Consider the following 16,248-nt stretch of genomic DNA (forward strand, 5'->3'; position numbering starts at 1 on the left):
TTGGCAGACAATTTAAATATGTATTCTTATGCAAATTAGACAGATATAAAAACAAACCACATTTCACCACATAGGTCTGTAAAAATGGAGTCTAAACATCTAAAACGGTCCATGAGCAGGGCCGCTGTTAAGGGCGGGCATTAGGCGGTTTAGCCAGCCCTACCGTACCTCCTTGCTCGTCCAAATAAAATATTTAAATATTGATCATTTATTTGACCGAGACGCATGCTGACAGAAATACTCATCAAGAGCATTAAGAGAATCATATGAAAGGACATAAGATGGTATATCTGTTGTATAGTAAGACAAGGGGGTGCTGTTTCACTTGCTCTGATTTTTTTATCTGGTGAGATAGTTTCAGCCAAACGAGATTCCATAAAAACACGACACTTCGATACAGCTATGACCGGAAGTGACTTTTTAGAAGCAGATTAGTGGAATTTATGCAGCAGGATAGGAAAATTAGGTTAAGGTTGGGAAAAGAGTTAGATAAAATGCTCTCCTAATCTGTATCGAAGTGGTGTGTTTTTACGTAGTCACTGGGCCAAACCAATGTTTTCGTTCAAACTCTATTTTTTCTCTCTCACAACACAAGCAGTAGGCGGCTTCTGTTGTGAAAAGCAACTGCGGATACGGGCTTAAGCATATTTTACACTGACTGGTGTATTACTCAGCAACCTCTGTACGGGCATTAAGAGAATCATTTGAAAGGACACAAAATGGTTGCCAGTTTAATTAAATATGTAGTCTTATGCAAATTTCAAAAATATAAACATATATTTCACCACATAGGTCTGTATTAGTGGTGTCTAAATGTCTAAAACTATGTCTTTGAGATATACACTTGTAATGCAGTAAGACCACAAATATGATTGTTTTTGCTATCTTTTCCTTTACTCTTTCCAGCGTCAAAGAATGCCATCTAAATTACTATATTATTTCCTGATAGGTTGGTTGGTGTTACTGTCATATACGATTGTAGTACAGATTAGTTTCCAGTTTCTTGGAATCTGCAGACTTGCGAACTGATGTGTTTTTAGGGAGTCACTGGGCCAAACATCCATGTTTTCGTTCAACTCCACTTTTTCTCTCTCACAACACAAGCAGTGGGCGGCTTCTGTTGTGAAAAGCAACTGCGGATGCGGGCTTAAGCATATTTTACACTGACTGGTGTATTACTCAGCAACCTCTGTACGGGCATTAAGAGAATCATATGAAAGGACACAAGATGGTTGCCAGTTTATTTAAATATGTATTCTTGTGCAAATTTCTAAACAAAAAATCAAATCATATATTTCACCACATACTATAGGTCTGTATTAGTGGTGTCTAAATGTCTAAAACTATGTCTATGAGATATACACTTGTAATGCAGTAAGACCACAAATATGTTTGTTTTCATCATCTGTTCCTTTACTCTTCCAGCCTCAAAGAATGCCATGTAAATTACAAAAACATTTCCTGAAGGGTTGGTGGTACTATGATACATGCTTGTAGTATAGCTTGGTTTCCAGTTCCTTAGAATCTGCAAACTTGCAAATGGCCTTTTATTTGACCTATATTTAACTAAGAACAAATTCTTATTTACAATGACCACCTAGGATCAGTGGGTTAACTGCCTTGTTCAGGGGCAGAATGACAGATTTTTTACCTTGTGAGCTTGGGGATTTGAGCCGCCAACCTTTCGGTTACTGGAGCAACACTCTAACCACTAGGTTACCTTCCGCCTTCATGAAATCTTCCTGGGTCACATACTCATGGTCAGCACGGATCGCAAATATACCTGGGAAACACGCATAGGAACAGACAGTGAGTGAATGGCTTGTTTTTACGATGTCAAATTACAGTTCTACAGTGTATTGGATAGGTTCCTAACCTGCTTCAGTGCACACATTCCTTAAATCAGCTCCATTAAATCCATCAGACTGCTTCACAATAGCCTCGTAATCTGCAAAGAAATTCAAGTTAAAGCCCGTCATGAAGTGAACAACATGCAATTCAATTTCATCATTCAATTCAGTCACATCCACAGCACAGCATGGGCAGCTCAATGAACAGGCTTGGATGGACATTCTGAAGATCCACTTTGGACCAATCACAGAACAGCCGGAATCTTAATTTCTGGGTTTGTATCTACAGACGATGAGCTGCCCATGCTGTGCTGTGGATGTGACTGAATTGATTGATGAAATTCAGTCGCATGTTCAGACACCCCATCCAACCTGACAGAGCTTGAGAGAGAAACTACCCAAATACAGTTGGGCCAAGCCCGTAGCGTCATACCCAAGAAGACTTGAGGCTGTAATCGCTGCCGAAGGTGCTTCAACAAAGTACTGAGTAAAGGGTCTGAATACTTATGTAAATGTGATATTTCAGTTTTTATGATTACATGGAACTCTATTCCATCAAGTAACTCATGCAAGCAGTAAAATTAGATTTAAACAGATAAAAAATATACCTTATGGAACAGCGGGGACTATGAAGCAACACAAACATAAGCACAGACACATGCATACACACACACAATAACATCCGCACTATACACACACGTACACATGGATTTTGTGTTGTAGATATGTGCTAGTAGAGTAGCTGCCTGAGGGCACAAACTTAATGTGTTGTGAAATCTGTTGTGAATGGATTGTAATGTTTTTAAAATTGCATTACTGCCTTAATTTTGCTGGACCCCAGGAGGAGTAGCTGCTGTGGTGCTGTGGGGATCCATAATAAATACAAACAGAGGAAGTGTGTTGGGAATTAGGCGAATTGATGACCATACTGTATTGTGGTTTAAGCTCAGGAAAGGACAAACCTGTCGAAGGAGTAATTGCTGGAGCCTCGGAGGAAGTGGTCATCGAGGAGCTGAAAGGTATTTCTGGAGTGGTTGATGCACGGGGGATGAATCATTGGGTCAATGGCAAGAAAGAAAATAGCTTGTCTATTCTGTGTTTTTTTTTATGTGGAGTCCCTCCCGATCCAAGTGAAGCTGGGGTATGTAAGAGCTTTTATTTCCAGGCCGTAGCAGTGTAAATGGTGTACAATGTTTGGATATGTAGAGAAAATCTGCAGGCGGAGGAATCCAAGATGTGGAAGATGTTGAAAAGATGGTCATGATGAATATTATGAAGAAGCTATGAAGTGTTGCAACTGTGGTGGAAAGCATGTAGCTACATCTTCGGAGGGCCTGACGAGGGTGAAGGAGAATGAGTGTGCCAAAGTCAGGGCGGTCATATGCAGAGGCTGTCAAAAGGGTGGAGGGAACAAAAGGTACTCCTGAGGACTCCATAGTGTTGAGTAGGCCTTCAATGCAGGCTGCAGAGTTGGTTTCCCACCAGCAGGATCCAGGGATGTTAAATATAAAGAAGGTAGCTTTGTGGACAGGAAGATGTACATTATTGTGGATGCGGCAGAGCGGTTCCTGGGACCAAAATATTTCTCAGGGAAGGAGTTACATGAGGCGCTGTCACGAGCAGTGATACCACAGACAAAAAGTTGTAACCAAGACACATCAAAGGGGCTATAAAGCTGAAGCATCCGTTTAAAAAGTTCTCACCACCAAATGTGGTAGTGAGAGGAAGTCCAGTCGCGGGTAATGGCAGAAGATGGAACTAGCTGAAACTGGGCCGACATTCTGCAAATGTTCTCATCGATGAAACATCTGATCTCAATTAATGTTTCTTTTAACCAAGCCTAAAATCTATTACGAACACAGTGCACTAAGTTTAATAGACTTGACGCTTTGCCAAAGTTTCAACAGAGGTGCACTCCTAACGGAAATACGCAAATAGGATTTCACTAGCTTGTGCTTGGCTTTGCCAACCTCCTTGCTTGTTCTGCCCACTAAGCTTCATTTGCTCCCATTGCAAATTACACAGATGAACTATTTGGGTTAGTTATAAATATCTTTGGTGAGCTAAGGGAGAGGGTTATTGAAGAAATTAGGGAGTGGGAAGAGTGTTGCATGATGGCAAAACGACATGGACAGTTGTTTTGATTGAGTCAAATAGTGTCTGTAAAGCCTGGCTATTGATGGAAACGATGTGTCATGCAAGAGAAACTGATGTTAATTTTTAATGAGTACATACTGTACATTTCTTCTGTAATCTTGAAATCTCTTGTCTCTGGGATCTGCCATGATGCCTTGAACAAACAGTTCTGCTCAATTGTGGGTTTGAAAGTTGTGACATCAGAGAAAGTGTTTTGCTGGTTTTATGATAGAGGAGAGTGGGGTATGTCGAGCAATTTTTTTGCATTCAGCATCACTCAGTCAAGGGAAATAAATAAATAAATAAATATTTATTTATTTCAGAATGTTGTGTATCCCAGGAAATAATCTGAATTAATGTAAACATTACAGTTTTGAAAACATAGCTTGTCCAAAAAAAGTGGTCTCTTGGCACGGGTATGGGGTATGTTGAGTTGCGGGACAGGGTAATTTAATCCGCCTACACATTTTTGTACTGAATGAAATACTACCACAACCTTTTTAAAAACATGTATATCTTTATTTCCCCAAAACAATTCATCACAATCACTTTTTGCGCTTTAATAATTTTAATCATCTTTTAACACAGGCTTAACACCTAACAAACACTTTTTAAAACAGTTTTAACATAGGATAGGCCCTGTTCTTACCTCATATCCCAGCGATAATGCCTTGCATTACACCTGGGAAGAAAACACTTGCCATTGGCTCAAACATTTGCTCAACTTACCACAAGGCAAACATTTGGACTACATTAACCCACATAGCTACAAGGATGCACTGTCATGCTAGGTTTAAGACCTCATATTGAAGCTTATAGAGACTCAAACTGATGTATAGAACAATTTTAAAACTATATCCTTTGTTTTTTACACAAGCACCATGAAACCTCTATCACAATACATTTATTTGAAGAGGTGAAAAACAATCTGCTTACCACTTTTTCCATGTGTTTTTTTCCCCCCATGAAATAATGACCTTTAATAAATATTTAGTCAAATTATTAATTTTGTGTATGGTTTCCTAGAAACAAGGGTGGCTCAACTTACCCCACTCTCTCTTATGTATTCCCAGGCACATAATCATTTATTTAAAGTGGATTGAATTGTGCTTTGATTTAACTTTGCCTTGAGAACACGTAAAATTGTTGTGAAGACATTAATTCAAAACAACATATTTTGTGTAGGTGCTTTTACATACACTAGTGTTTCTTTCAATTGTATCTGGTTGCACAAAAGTAGTCCATTGGATGCCAGAAGTGAAATACAATTCCATTTCAACTTACTGTGCCAATGGGCAGGAAGGTTGGTCATTATGATGGGGCAATTTGAGATAAAAAATATCTAAAGGATTGTATTATTAAACAGACTTTCCAAACTTGGATCTATTTTAGACCCACTTCCTCTCTGCTTTCCTCATGTCTAAATAGTTCCCCACGTTATTCATTTTTTTTGTCCACATATGGCGCACATGCAGGACTTTTCATTTGACATGAGGTAACCAGAGAGTAAGTGAGTCTACAGCAGATCGACATTTGGAATGTCTGTTTAATAGTACAATCCTTTAGATGTTTTGGCTCAAATTGCCCCATCATAATTACCTACCGTCCTGCCTACCGGCACAGTTAGTTGACATGTGTAGATGTAGGTGTATTTAACTTCTGGCTCCCCACAGACTGTTTTTGTGCAACCCAATAAAAAAAAAAATGAAAGCATTTGCTAGTGTATGTGAATACACCGCGTTGCTAAAAGCATCTATATTTTGTGGTGCTTTTGAAAATTCATTCAGTTTACTACTTACCTGCACTTGAACATGAAAAAAACATCAACAAAATGTCCACAAGGTGTCACTATTGTCTTAGAAATATTTTCAGTTCTCTGACAGACTTAAGGCTGAAAGCACGAGGACGGGAGGAAGTAAGTATTTGAAGTTACAACAACAATGTGCCATGGCATGGATGATTCATTTAAGCTCTCAGTTGTCAGAGGCTCAGTGGGTCTGCATCACTCTGGCTTGAGTCACAGGGCAGAGGGCAAGGATGGTCAGTCAGTGGGGTGATGGAGTTGAACAGAGGTTATTTGATGCATGGGGTTACTTAAGGATTGTGGCAGTCAGGGTTTAAATAGCTTGGAGAACTTGGTAAGAACTTGGTAAAACTAACCTTGGTTTGGGAGTGAACTAAAGATTGGAAAGCTGCAGCGGTCATCCCCCTCTTCAAAGGGCGAGACACTCTAGACCAAAACTGCTACAGACCTATATCTATCCTACCCTGCCTTTCTAAGGTCTTCGAAAGCCAAGTTAACAAACAGATTACTGACCATTTCGAATCCCACCATACCTTCTCCGCTATGCAATCTGGTTTCAGAGCTGGTCATGGGTGCACCTCAGCCACGCTCAAGGTTCTAAACGGCATCATAACCGGCATCGATAAGAGACATTACTGTGCAGCCCAAGGCTTTCGACTCTGTCAATCACAACATTCTTATTGGCAGACTCGACAGCCTTGGTTTCTCAAATGATTGCCTCGCCTGGTTTACCAATTACTTCTCTGATAGAGTTCAGTGTGTCAAATCGGAGGGCCTGTTGTCCGGACCTCTGACAGTCTCTATGGGTGTGCCACAGGGTTCAATTCTCAGGCCGACTCTCTTTTCTGTATACATCAATAACGTTGCTCTTGCTGCTGGTGATTCTCTGATCCACCTCTACGCAGACGACACCATTCTGTATACTTCTTTGGACACTGTGTTGACTAACCCCCAGACAAGCGCCAATGCCATACAACTCTCCTTCCGTGGCCTCCAACTGCTCTTAAACGCAAGCAAAACTAAATGCATGCTATTCAATCGATCACTGCCCGCACCTGCTCGCCCGTCCAGCATCACTACTCTGGACGGCTCTGACTTAGAATACGTGGACAACAACAAATACCTGGGTGTCTGGTTAGACTGTAAACTCTCCTTCCAGACTCACATTAAGCATCTCCAATCCAAAATTAAATCTAGGATCGGCTTCCTATATCGCAACAAAGCATCCTTCAATCATGCTGCCAAACATACCCTCATAAAACTGACCATCCTACCGATCCTCGACTTCGGTGATGTCATCTATAAAATAGCCTCCAACACTCTACTCAACAAACTGGATGCAGTCTATCACAGTGCCATCCGTTTTGTCACCAAAGCCCCATACACTACCCACCATTGCGACCTGTATGCTCTCATTGGTTGGCCCTCGCTTCATACTCGTCGCCAAACCCACTGGCTACAGGTTATCTACAAGTCTCTGCTAGGTAAAGCCCCGCCTTATCTCAGCTCACTGGTTACCATAACAGCAGCCACTCGTAGCACGTGCTCCAGCAGGTATATCTCACTGGTCACCCCCAAAGCCAATTCCTCCTTTGGTCGTCTTTCCTTCCAGTTCTCTGCTGCCCATGACTGGAACGAATTGCAAAAATCTCTGAAGCTGGAGACTCACATCTCCCTCATTAGCTTTAAGCACCAGCTATCAGAGCAGCTCACAGATCACTGCACCTGTACATAGCCCATCTGCAAACAGCCCATCTATCTACCTACCTCATCCCTATACTGGTATTTATTTATTTATTTTGCTCCTTTGCACCCCAGTATCTCTACTTGCACATTCATCTTCTGCCGATCTACCATTCCAGTGTTTAATTGCTATATTGTAATTACTTCGCCACCATGGCCTATTTACAGTGCCTTGCGAAAGTATTCGGCCCCCTTGAACTTTACGACCTTTTGCCACATTTCAGGCTTCAAACATAAAGATATAAAACTGTATTTTTTTGTGAAGAATCAACAACAAGTGGGACACAATCATGAAGTGGAACGACATTTATTGGATATTTCAAACTTTAACATATCAAACACTGAAAAATTGGGCGCGCAAAATTATTCAGCCCCTTTACTTTCAGTGCAGCAAACTCTCTCCAGAAGTTCAGTGAGGATCTCTGAATGATCCAATGTTGACCTAAATGACTAATGATGATAAATACAATCCACCTGTGTGTAATCAAGTCTCCGTATAAATGCACCTGCACTGTGATAGTCTCAGAGGTCCGTTAAAAGCGCAGAGAGCATCATGAAGAACAAGGAACACACCAGGCAGGTCCGAGATACTGTTGTGAAGAAGTTTAAAGCCGGATTTGGATACAAAAAGATTTCCCAAGCTTTAAACATCCCAAGGAGCACTGTGCAAGTGATAATATTGAAATGGAAGGAGTATCAGACCACTGCAAATCTACCAAGACCTGGCCGTCCCTCTAAACTTTCAGCTCATTCAAGGAGAAGACTGATCAGAGATGCAGCCAAGAGGCCCATGATCACTCTGGATGAACTGCAGAGATCTACAGCTGAGGTGGGAGACTCTGTCCATAGGACAACAATCAGTCGTATATTGCACAAATCTGGCCTTTATGGAAGAGTGGCAAGAAGAAAGCCATTTCTTAAAGATATCCATAAAAAGTGTTGTTTAAAGTTTGCCACAAGCCACCTGGGAGACACACCAAACATGTGGAAGAAGGTGCTCTGGTCAGATGAAACCAAAATTGAACTTTTTGGCAACAATGCAAAATGTTAAGTTTGGCGTAAAAGCAACACAGCTGAACACACCATCCCCACTGTCAAACATGGTGGTGGCAGCATCATGGTTTGGGCCTGCTTTTCTTCAGCAGGAACAGGGAAGATGGTTAAAATTGTTGGGAAGATGAATGTAGCCAAATACAGGACCATTCTGGAATAAAACCTGATGGAGTCTGCAAAAGACCTGAGACTGGGACGGAGATTTGTCTTCCAACAAGACAATGATCCAAAACATAGAGCAAAATCTACAATGGAATGGTTCAAAAATAAACATATCCAGGTGTTAGAAAGGCCAAGTCAAAGTCCAGACCTGAATCCAATCGAGAATCTGTGGAAAGAACTGAAAACTGCTGTTCACAAATGCTCTCCATCCAACCTCACTGAGCTCGAACTGTTTTGCAAGGAGGAATGGGAAAAAATGTCAGTCTCTCGATGTGCAAAACTGATAGAGACATACCCCAAGCGACTTACAGTTGTAATCGCAGCAAAAGGTGGCGCTACAAAGTATTAACTTAAGGGGGCTGAATAATTTTGCACCACCAAATTTTTCAGTTTTTGATTTGTTAAAAAAGTTTGAAATATCCAATAAATGTCGTTACACTTCATGATTGTGTCCCACTTGTTGTTGATTCTTCACAAAAAAATACAGTTTTATATCTTTATGTTTGAAGCCTGAAATGTGGCAAAAGGTCGCAAAGTTCAAGGGGGCCGAATACTTTCGCAAGGCACTGTATTTCCTTAACTTACCTCATTTGCACTCACTGTATATAGACTTTTTGTTTTCTTTTGTTCTACTGTATTATTGACTGTATGTTTTGTTTATTCCATGTGTAACTCTGTGTTGTTGTATGTGTCGAATTTCTACGCTTTATCTTGGCCTGGTCGCAGTTGCAAATGAGAACTTGTTCTCAACTAGCCTACCTGGTTAAATAAAGGTGAAAAAAACTAGGCCTATAAACTGTCCATAACAATTGTCACAAGGCTGATTGGTTGTTTTGTTCTATTTATAATGGTTCAAGGCAAAATGAATGTGTCACAGAACCCATCCTGAACCTGTAGTGAACTGCAAACGATAGGCTAAAGCCAGAGTGGTTAGTTTTTCCTAGCGGTGGTCACGGCAGCACCCTCTATCGTTTGCTGGGAGCATTCTCAGGCCGGCTCTCAGGACCGCTGCTCCACATAAACAAAGGCACATCTGGACAGGTGGGTGGGGCGGGAGGCCACCCGCGCAATGTGTAAATGGACGAGGCCCCTGAGGGGACGGCTGTCATCAAGCACCCGTCGTCCTCTTGGCCGCGTTTCCAAGGAGGCTAAGTTCCTTCTACGGGGCTCTGAACATTCTGTGTTCCTTTATTTTTCTTCTTCTCTTCATCATTGTTTTCAGCTGCTGGTCGTTTCGTGTACACACCCTTGAGTTTGTGAGAAGGGTCCTTGCACATTGCGTGCTGCAGAGTAAACGGATGTACTGTATAGTGTATACTTGTGCTTCTAAAGCCAGAGTGGTCAGAGATCCTGTAGAGGGCGTGAAGGGTCAGCTCAGCGCATCCCGTGTGCCTGTCCTGTCATCTCTGGGACATATATGTGACACAGCTGTCTATTACTGAGATTGGTCACACTATCAGCAGTTAGAGAGGGGTAATACAAGGTCATGCAGTCAGTAATGGAGGCACCTTTGTGACTTCATGTTGGTATTTTTAGAATGAAAGCAGTGGCAGTGAGTATGTGCATAACTGGTCAGCCCTACAAGCTTTTCAAGTTTAGTGTGTCTATGTAAATGCGTGTGTGCTTGCTTGGGACATTTTTAGACAATGTCCGTGAATGTGTAACTGTGTTTGTGTAACTGTGTATGCGTGTGCTGTGGGACATCCTATCCTCTCGCTTGCCGCACTCCACGCTTGCTTGCAGGTGGTCTGTCATGCTCGGGGGCCGGCAGCAGATTTAATATTTCATAGGAGCACAGCATGCCCCTGGACGCCATCATTGAGTCCACATGGCAGGCCGGAAAGGCGCACTGTGAGCACTTGGCTGAAATATGTGGCTTGCCAGACCCCCTTTCCAACATGCCGCCCGCTCGCTTGCTGGGCCTCACAATTACAAGCCAGCCACAGCTACAGATATTGGCAGCTGTCTTTAACCCCTTGGATGCATTACTGAAGCCCTCTGTTTTAATGACCTCTGTGGCTTCTTTAATCAGTGAATAATTGAAAATGCTATGGGGATGTGAATGAAGGAGTCACACAGAAGGAGAAATCTATCTTCTGATAAGCTTTGCGATAGAGAAACTTTGCACAGTTTCATTACTAACTATTGCTCTTTTTATCTGTGTATGCCTATAAGAGAGTGAGAGCGAGAGATGCCATTGCCCACAGCATTTGAGACTGAGGAGCCCCAGTGGGCGGAGATACAGTAGTTCAGCTCCAGACGTCCTGTTTTAATGTCCTCTCCACTTCCACAGACCATATAAACAGGAAGCATAAACCAAACATGTTTATGACACAATTGCAAAATCTGTTGTACAGAGCTGAAGTTTAGCTCAGTATTCCATTCAACAAGTCCAAGGGGCTCAGTAAACATCTACATTTTAAAACGATATGAGCTCTTCTTTTCAGTTTGTTGTAACTGAGAAACTTGCACATTGTGTAAAGTTCAGGTTGGCTCGCAACCAAAGAGAGCAGAAGGAACTTAACTAGCATCATTATTCAACAAGGTCAAACCCAATTTAAATTTGGAACCTAAGCCAGAGCAGGGCTTCTTGAAACTGTTTGGAAACTATTCCTGATCTTAAACAGACCAGGGGGACTATGTACATCTCCCTAAAATGCCAATTTACTGTATGTACAAACGCTTGGTTTAGTCAAGCTCCTTTACAAAACTACCACACACACACACGCATATATATACACAATCTATGCACCCCTGCCATTCCTGCATATGAGAATTCACAGAGCCCCTCGCTGTGTGCAGTCTCAAGCCCCTGTCACACACACACACACACACACACACACACACACACACACACACACACACACACACACACACACCCCCACACACACCGCCCCCCCGACCAAACCGGACCAGAGGAGCAAACAACAAGTCTCAGACACTAACCATGTCAGCCTATGGATTCATCTTGTGTGTTGTAGAAGCTTTATGTTATCAGTTCAGTCATGGGAATATACTGTAAATGTGGAACTAGTATTTAATGTACTTCTCTAGATGATCGAGCAAAACGTTTCACAAGTATGTTCTTAACTCTCATAATTCTTAGCACAAAACTCCAAACTGCTAATACTTGCGATGCTTCCTGTCTTATGTTCATTGTGCAAGAGAATAACAGGTGAAAGGTTCTGCATGGTTCTCGACCAAACCCTGACCTTATTGTCCTGTGGTCTACCCATTTCGTTGACCATAACCCAACAAGGTCAGAGTTCTGCTACTGTCTCTAGGTCTGAGGCGTGAAGCAGAATACTGCATGTATGACACAACCATTCCCTATTCACAGTAGAGTGGCCAAAGTAAACACATACCTTGTTACTAGGGAGCTGTGTGGCTATTCCCCATGTCTCTTACACTCTTACATCATGTAACGGAGGAGACAACTGACAGGGTTAACAAGTGTTAACTTTCACTGCTATGCAGATGACACACAGCTGTACATTTCAATGAAACATGGTGAAGCCCCACAATTGTCCTCGCTGGAAGCCTGTGTTTCAGACATGAGGAAGTGGATGGCTGCAAATGTTCTACTTTTAAACTCGGACAAAACAGAGATGCTTGTTCTAGGTCCCAAGAAACAAAGAGATCTTCTGTTGAATCTGACAATTCATCTTGATGGTTGTACAGTCGTCTCAAATAAAACTGTGAAGGACCTCGGCGTTACTCTGGACCCCAATCTCTCTTTTGACGAACATATCAAGACTGTTTCAAGGACAGCTTTTTTCCATCTACATAACATTGCAAAAATCAGAAACTTTCTGTCCAAAAATGAGGCAGAAAAATGTATCCATTATTTTGTCACTTCTAGGTTAGACTACTGCAATGCTCTACTTTCCGGCTACCTGGATAAAGCACTAAATAAACTTCAGTTAGTGCTAAACACGGCTGCTAGAATCTTGACTAGAACCAAAACATTTGATCATATTACACCAGTGCTAGCCTCTCTACACTGGCTTCCTGTTAAGGCTTGCTCCAATCTATCTTTCTGATTTGGTCCTGCCGTACATACCTACACGTACGCTACGGTCACTAGACGCAGGCCTCCTAACTGTCCCTAGAATTTCGAAGCAAACAGCTGGAGGCAGGGCTTTCTCCTATAGAGCTCAATTTTCATGGAATGGTCTGCCTACCCATGTGAGAGACGCAGACTCGGTCTCAACTTTTAAGTCTTTATTGAAGACTCATCTCTTCAGTAGGTCCTATGATTGAGTGTAGTCTGGCCCAGGAGTGTGAAGGTGAACGGAAAGGCTCTGGAGCAACGAACCGCCCTTGCTGTCTCTGCCTGGCCGGTTCCCCTCTCTCCACTGGGATTCTCTGCCTCTTACCCTATTACAGGGGCTGAGTCACTGGCTTACTGGTGCTCTTCCATGAGGCCCTAGGAGGGGTGCGTCACTTGAGTGGGTTGAGTCACTGACGTGATCTTCCTGTCTGGGTTGGCGCCCCCCCTTGGGTTGTGCCGTGGCGGAGACCTTTGTGGGCCATACTCGGCCTTGTCTCAGGATGGTAAGTTGGTGATTGAAGATATCCCTCTAGTGGTGTGGGGGCTGTGCTTTGGCAAAGTGGGTGGGGTTATATCCTGCCTGTTTGGCCCTGTCCGGGGGTATCGTCGGACGGGGCCACAGTGTCTTCTGACCGCTCCTGTCTCAGCCTCCAGTATTTATGATGCAGTAGTTTATGTGTCGGGGGGCTAGGGTCAGTCTGTTATATCTGGAGTATTTCTCCTGTCTTATCCGGTGTCCTGTGTGAATTTAAGTATACTCTCTCTAATTCTTTCCTTCTTTCTTTCTCTCTCTCGGAGGACCTGAGCCCTAGGACCATGCCTCAAGACTACCATGCATGATGACTCCTTGTTGTCCCCAGTCCACCTGGCCGTGCTGCTGCTCCAGTTTCAACTGTTCTGCCTGCGGCTATGGAACCCTGACTTGTTCACCGGACGTGCTACCTGTCCCAGACCTGCTGTTTTCAACTCTCTAGAGACAGCAGGAGTGGTAGACATACTCTTAATGATCGGCTATGAAAAGCCAACTGACATTTACTCCTGAGGTGCTGACCTGTTGCACCCTCGAGAACCACTGTGATTATTATTATTATTTGACCCTGCTGGTCATCTATGAACATTTGAACATCTTGGCCATGTTCTGTTATAATCTCCACCCGGCACAGCCAGAAGAGGACTGGCCACCCCTCATAGCCTGGTTCCTCTCTAGGTTTCTTCCTAGGTTCTGGACTTTCTAGGGAGTTTTTCCTAGCCACTGTGCTTCTACACCTGCATTGCTTGCTGTTTGGGGTTTTAGGCTGTTTCTGTACAGCACTTTGAGATATCAGCTGATGTAAGAGGGCTTTATAAATACATTTTATTTGTATTTTTATTTGAAGTACACACACACACACACACACACACACACACAGACCCATGTACACTCGCATTTACGCACACACAGACACACGCACGCATGCACTCACACACACCTCCTAGCCCATTCTTCTACCCCCACTGCCTGTCTCAGGAACATTCTTTTAAGTAAATTCACAGCTAAAGCAGAACTAGGCAGCAACGTTCTGGGAGCGTTTTATCATTAACAGGGGGCCTGCCTGGTCCCCGGGCTGCATGCTGTGATGTTGTGTAAGTCCTTCGCTCTGCTTACACACTCCAACAGAGGAGCATAAGGGCCAAAACAAGCAGGTGTTTGCTGATCCTGTGGCCCTCTGGTCCCCCACCAGGGATCCCTGGCCATTTTAGATGTGCTTTATTAGTTAGGGAGTGTGTGTGTGTGGGAGTGATCCCAGCTCTGGCAACACGCGCCTCTGCAGTACAGGGCTGGCCTGATGGGGCTTGCAGCTGTGTTTTTAATAGCTCTGTATTGCTGTTGTTCTCTCTATCTCTCTCTACAGCGACAGGAGAAAAGAAAAGACAAACCCTGACCCAGGCAAGCACCTGTGACGTGGAGTACTGCTACACCTGGCTATCAGCAGAGCCTTGTCTGGCAGAGAAACAGTTCATTCAGCCTCATTTACTGCCTTTTTAGAAAACATAGCTGATATGGCTGACTTGCTTAAACAAATGTGGTTTCTACTGACAATTGAGATGTACAAACTATGGCATAAGCTAACGATGAGCGGATAAGAGACGAATGTAGTCAATATAACTATTTGTTCAGCACTTTTGAAATAAATAGCGACATAAATCAGAACATGGACCGTTCTTACAGCATATTACATCATGTATTCAGCAGTATACAAGACATTTTTGGACTCACCTTGTTGTGCTGTGCTCACTTGAACAGGAAGGTGGTGCGGCGGTCCTTCATGGGCAAATTTTGTCATCAAACTTTGTCATCAAAGTCTGGCATTTTCTGGATTTATGGTGCTTTCGAAACAACTGGGAACTCTGAATCATGATGTCGGTGATATTCAGGTCAGAGCTCTAGAAAGAGGCCAGAGTTCTCGATTTGGAATTCCGAGTTGGATGACCGTTCAAAATGTATTTTCACAGTTTCTGAGTTCCCAGTTGTCTTGAACGTGGCAGAAGTCATGCTGGATTGACAGCATGGCCAATATATTTAACCTTTTCTGGCCCATGGTGTTGCATGTGAATGTTTATATTTTTGTGCAAAGTGGTCATAGAAGTTAAGGGTGGCTACCTTGAAGAATTTCAAATCTAAAATATATTTGATTAACACTTTTTTGATTACTACATGATTCCATATGTGTTATTTTATTGTTTTGATGTCTTCACTATTATTCTACAATTTAGAAAATAGTCAAAATAAAGAAAAACCCTTGAATGAGTAGGTGTCTCCAAACCTTCGCCACTGCAGCTCCTATTCTCTGGGAAGTATATCAGTCTGCTTCTCAGTCTGCAGTCTTCTTCTTCCCTCTTATTCACTCCCATCTCCATTAAGATAGTACAGGTGAAAGCAACCTGGTGGAGGCCTTGGTGTCTGGGGATTGATTTAAACTGTCCAGGGGTGAATTACCCAAAAACACAAACATTATCTTTAGCACTAAGATCATCTTAGTGGTAGGCAATGGATGAATAATGACCTTCATGCTAAAGATGATCTTTATGTTTTTGGTGGGCAAGTTCCTTTAGTCCAGTTCCTTTAGCCCAGTTCCTTTAGCCCAGTTCCTTTAGCCCAGTTCCTTTAGTCCAGTTCCTTTAGCCTAGTTCCTTTAGTCCAGTTCCTTTAGCCCAGTTCCTTTAGCCCAGTTCCTTTAGCCCAGTTCCTTTAGCCCAGTTCCTTTAGTCCAGTTCCTTTAGCCCAGTTCCTTTAGTCCAGTTCCTTTAGTCCAGTTCCTTTAGTCCAGTTCCTTTAGCCCAGTTCCTTTAGCCCAGTTCCTTTAGTCCAGTTCCTTTAGTACAATTCCTTTAGTCCAGTTCCTTTAGCCCAGTTCCTTTAGTCCAGTTCTGGAGGAAAGAAAGGAATGGGGACAATGATGGGGTTG

This window comes from Oncorhynchus mykiss, chromosome 25 (assembly GCF_057628025.1).
Source record: "Oncorhynchus mykiss isolate SJ-2025 chromosome 25, ASM5762802v1, whole genome shotgun sequence".
Lineage (NCBI taxonomy): Eukaryota > Metazoa > Chordata > Actinopteri > Salmoniformes > Salmonidae > Oncorhynchus > Oncorhynchus mykiss.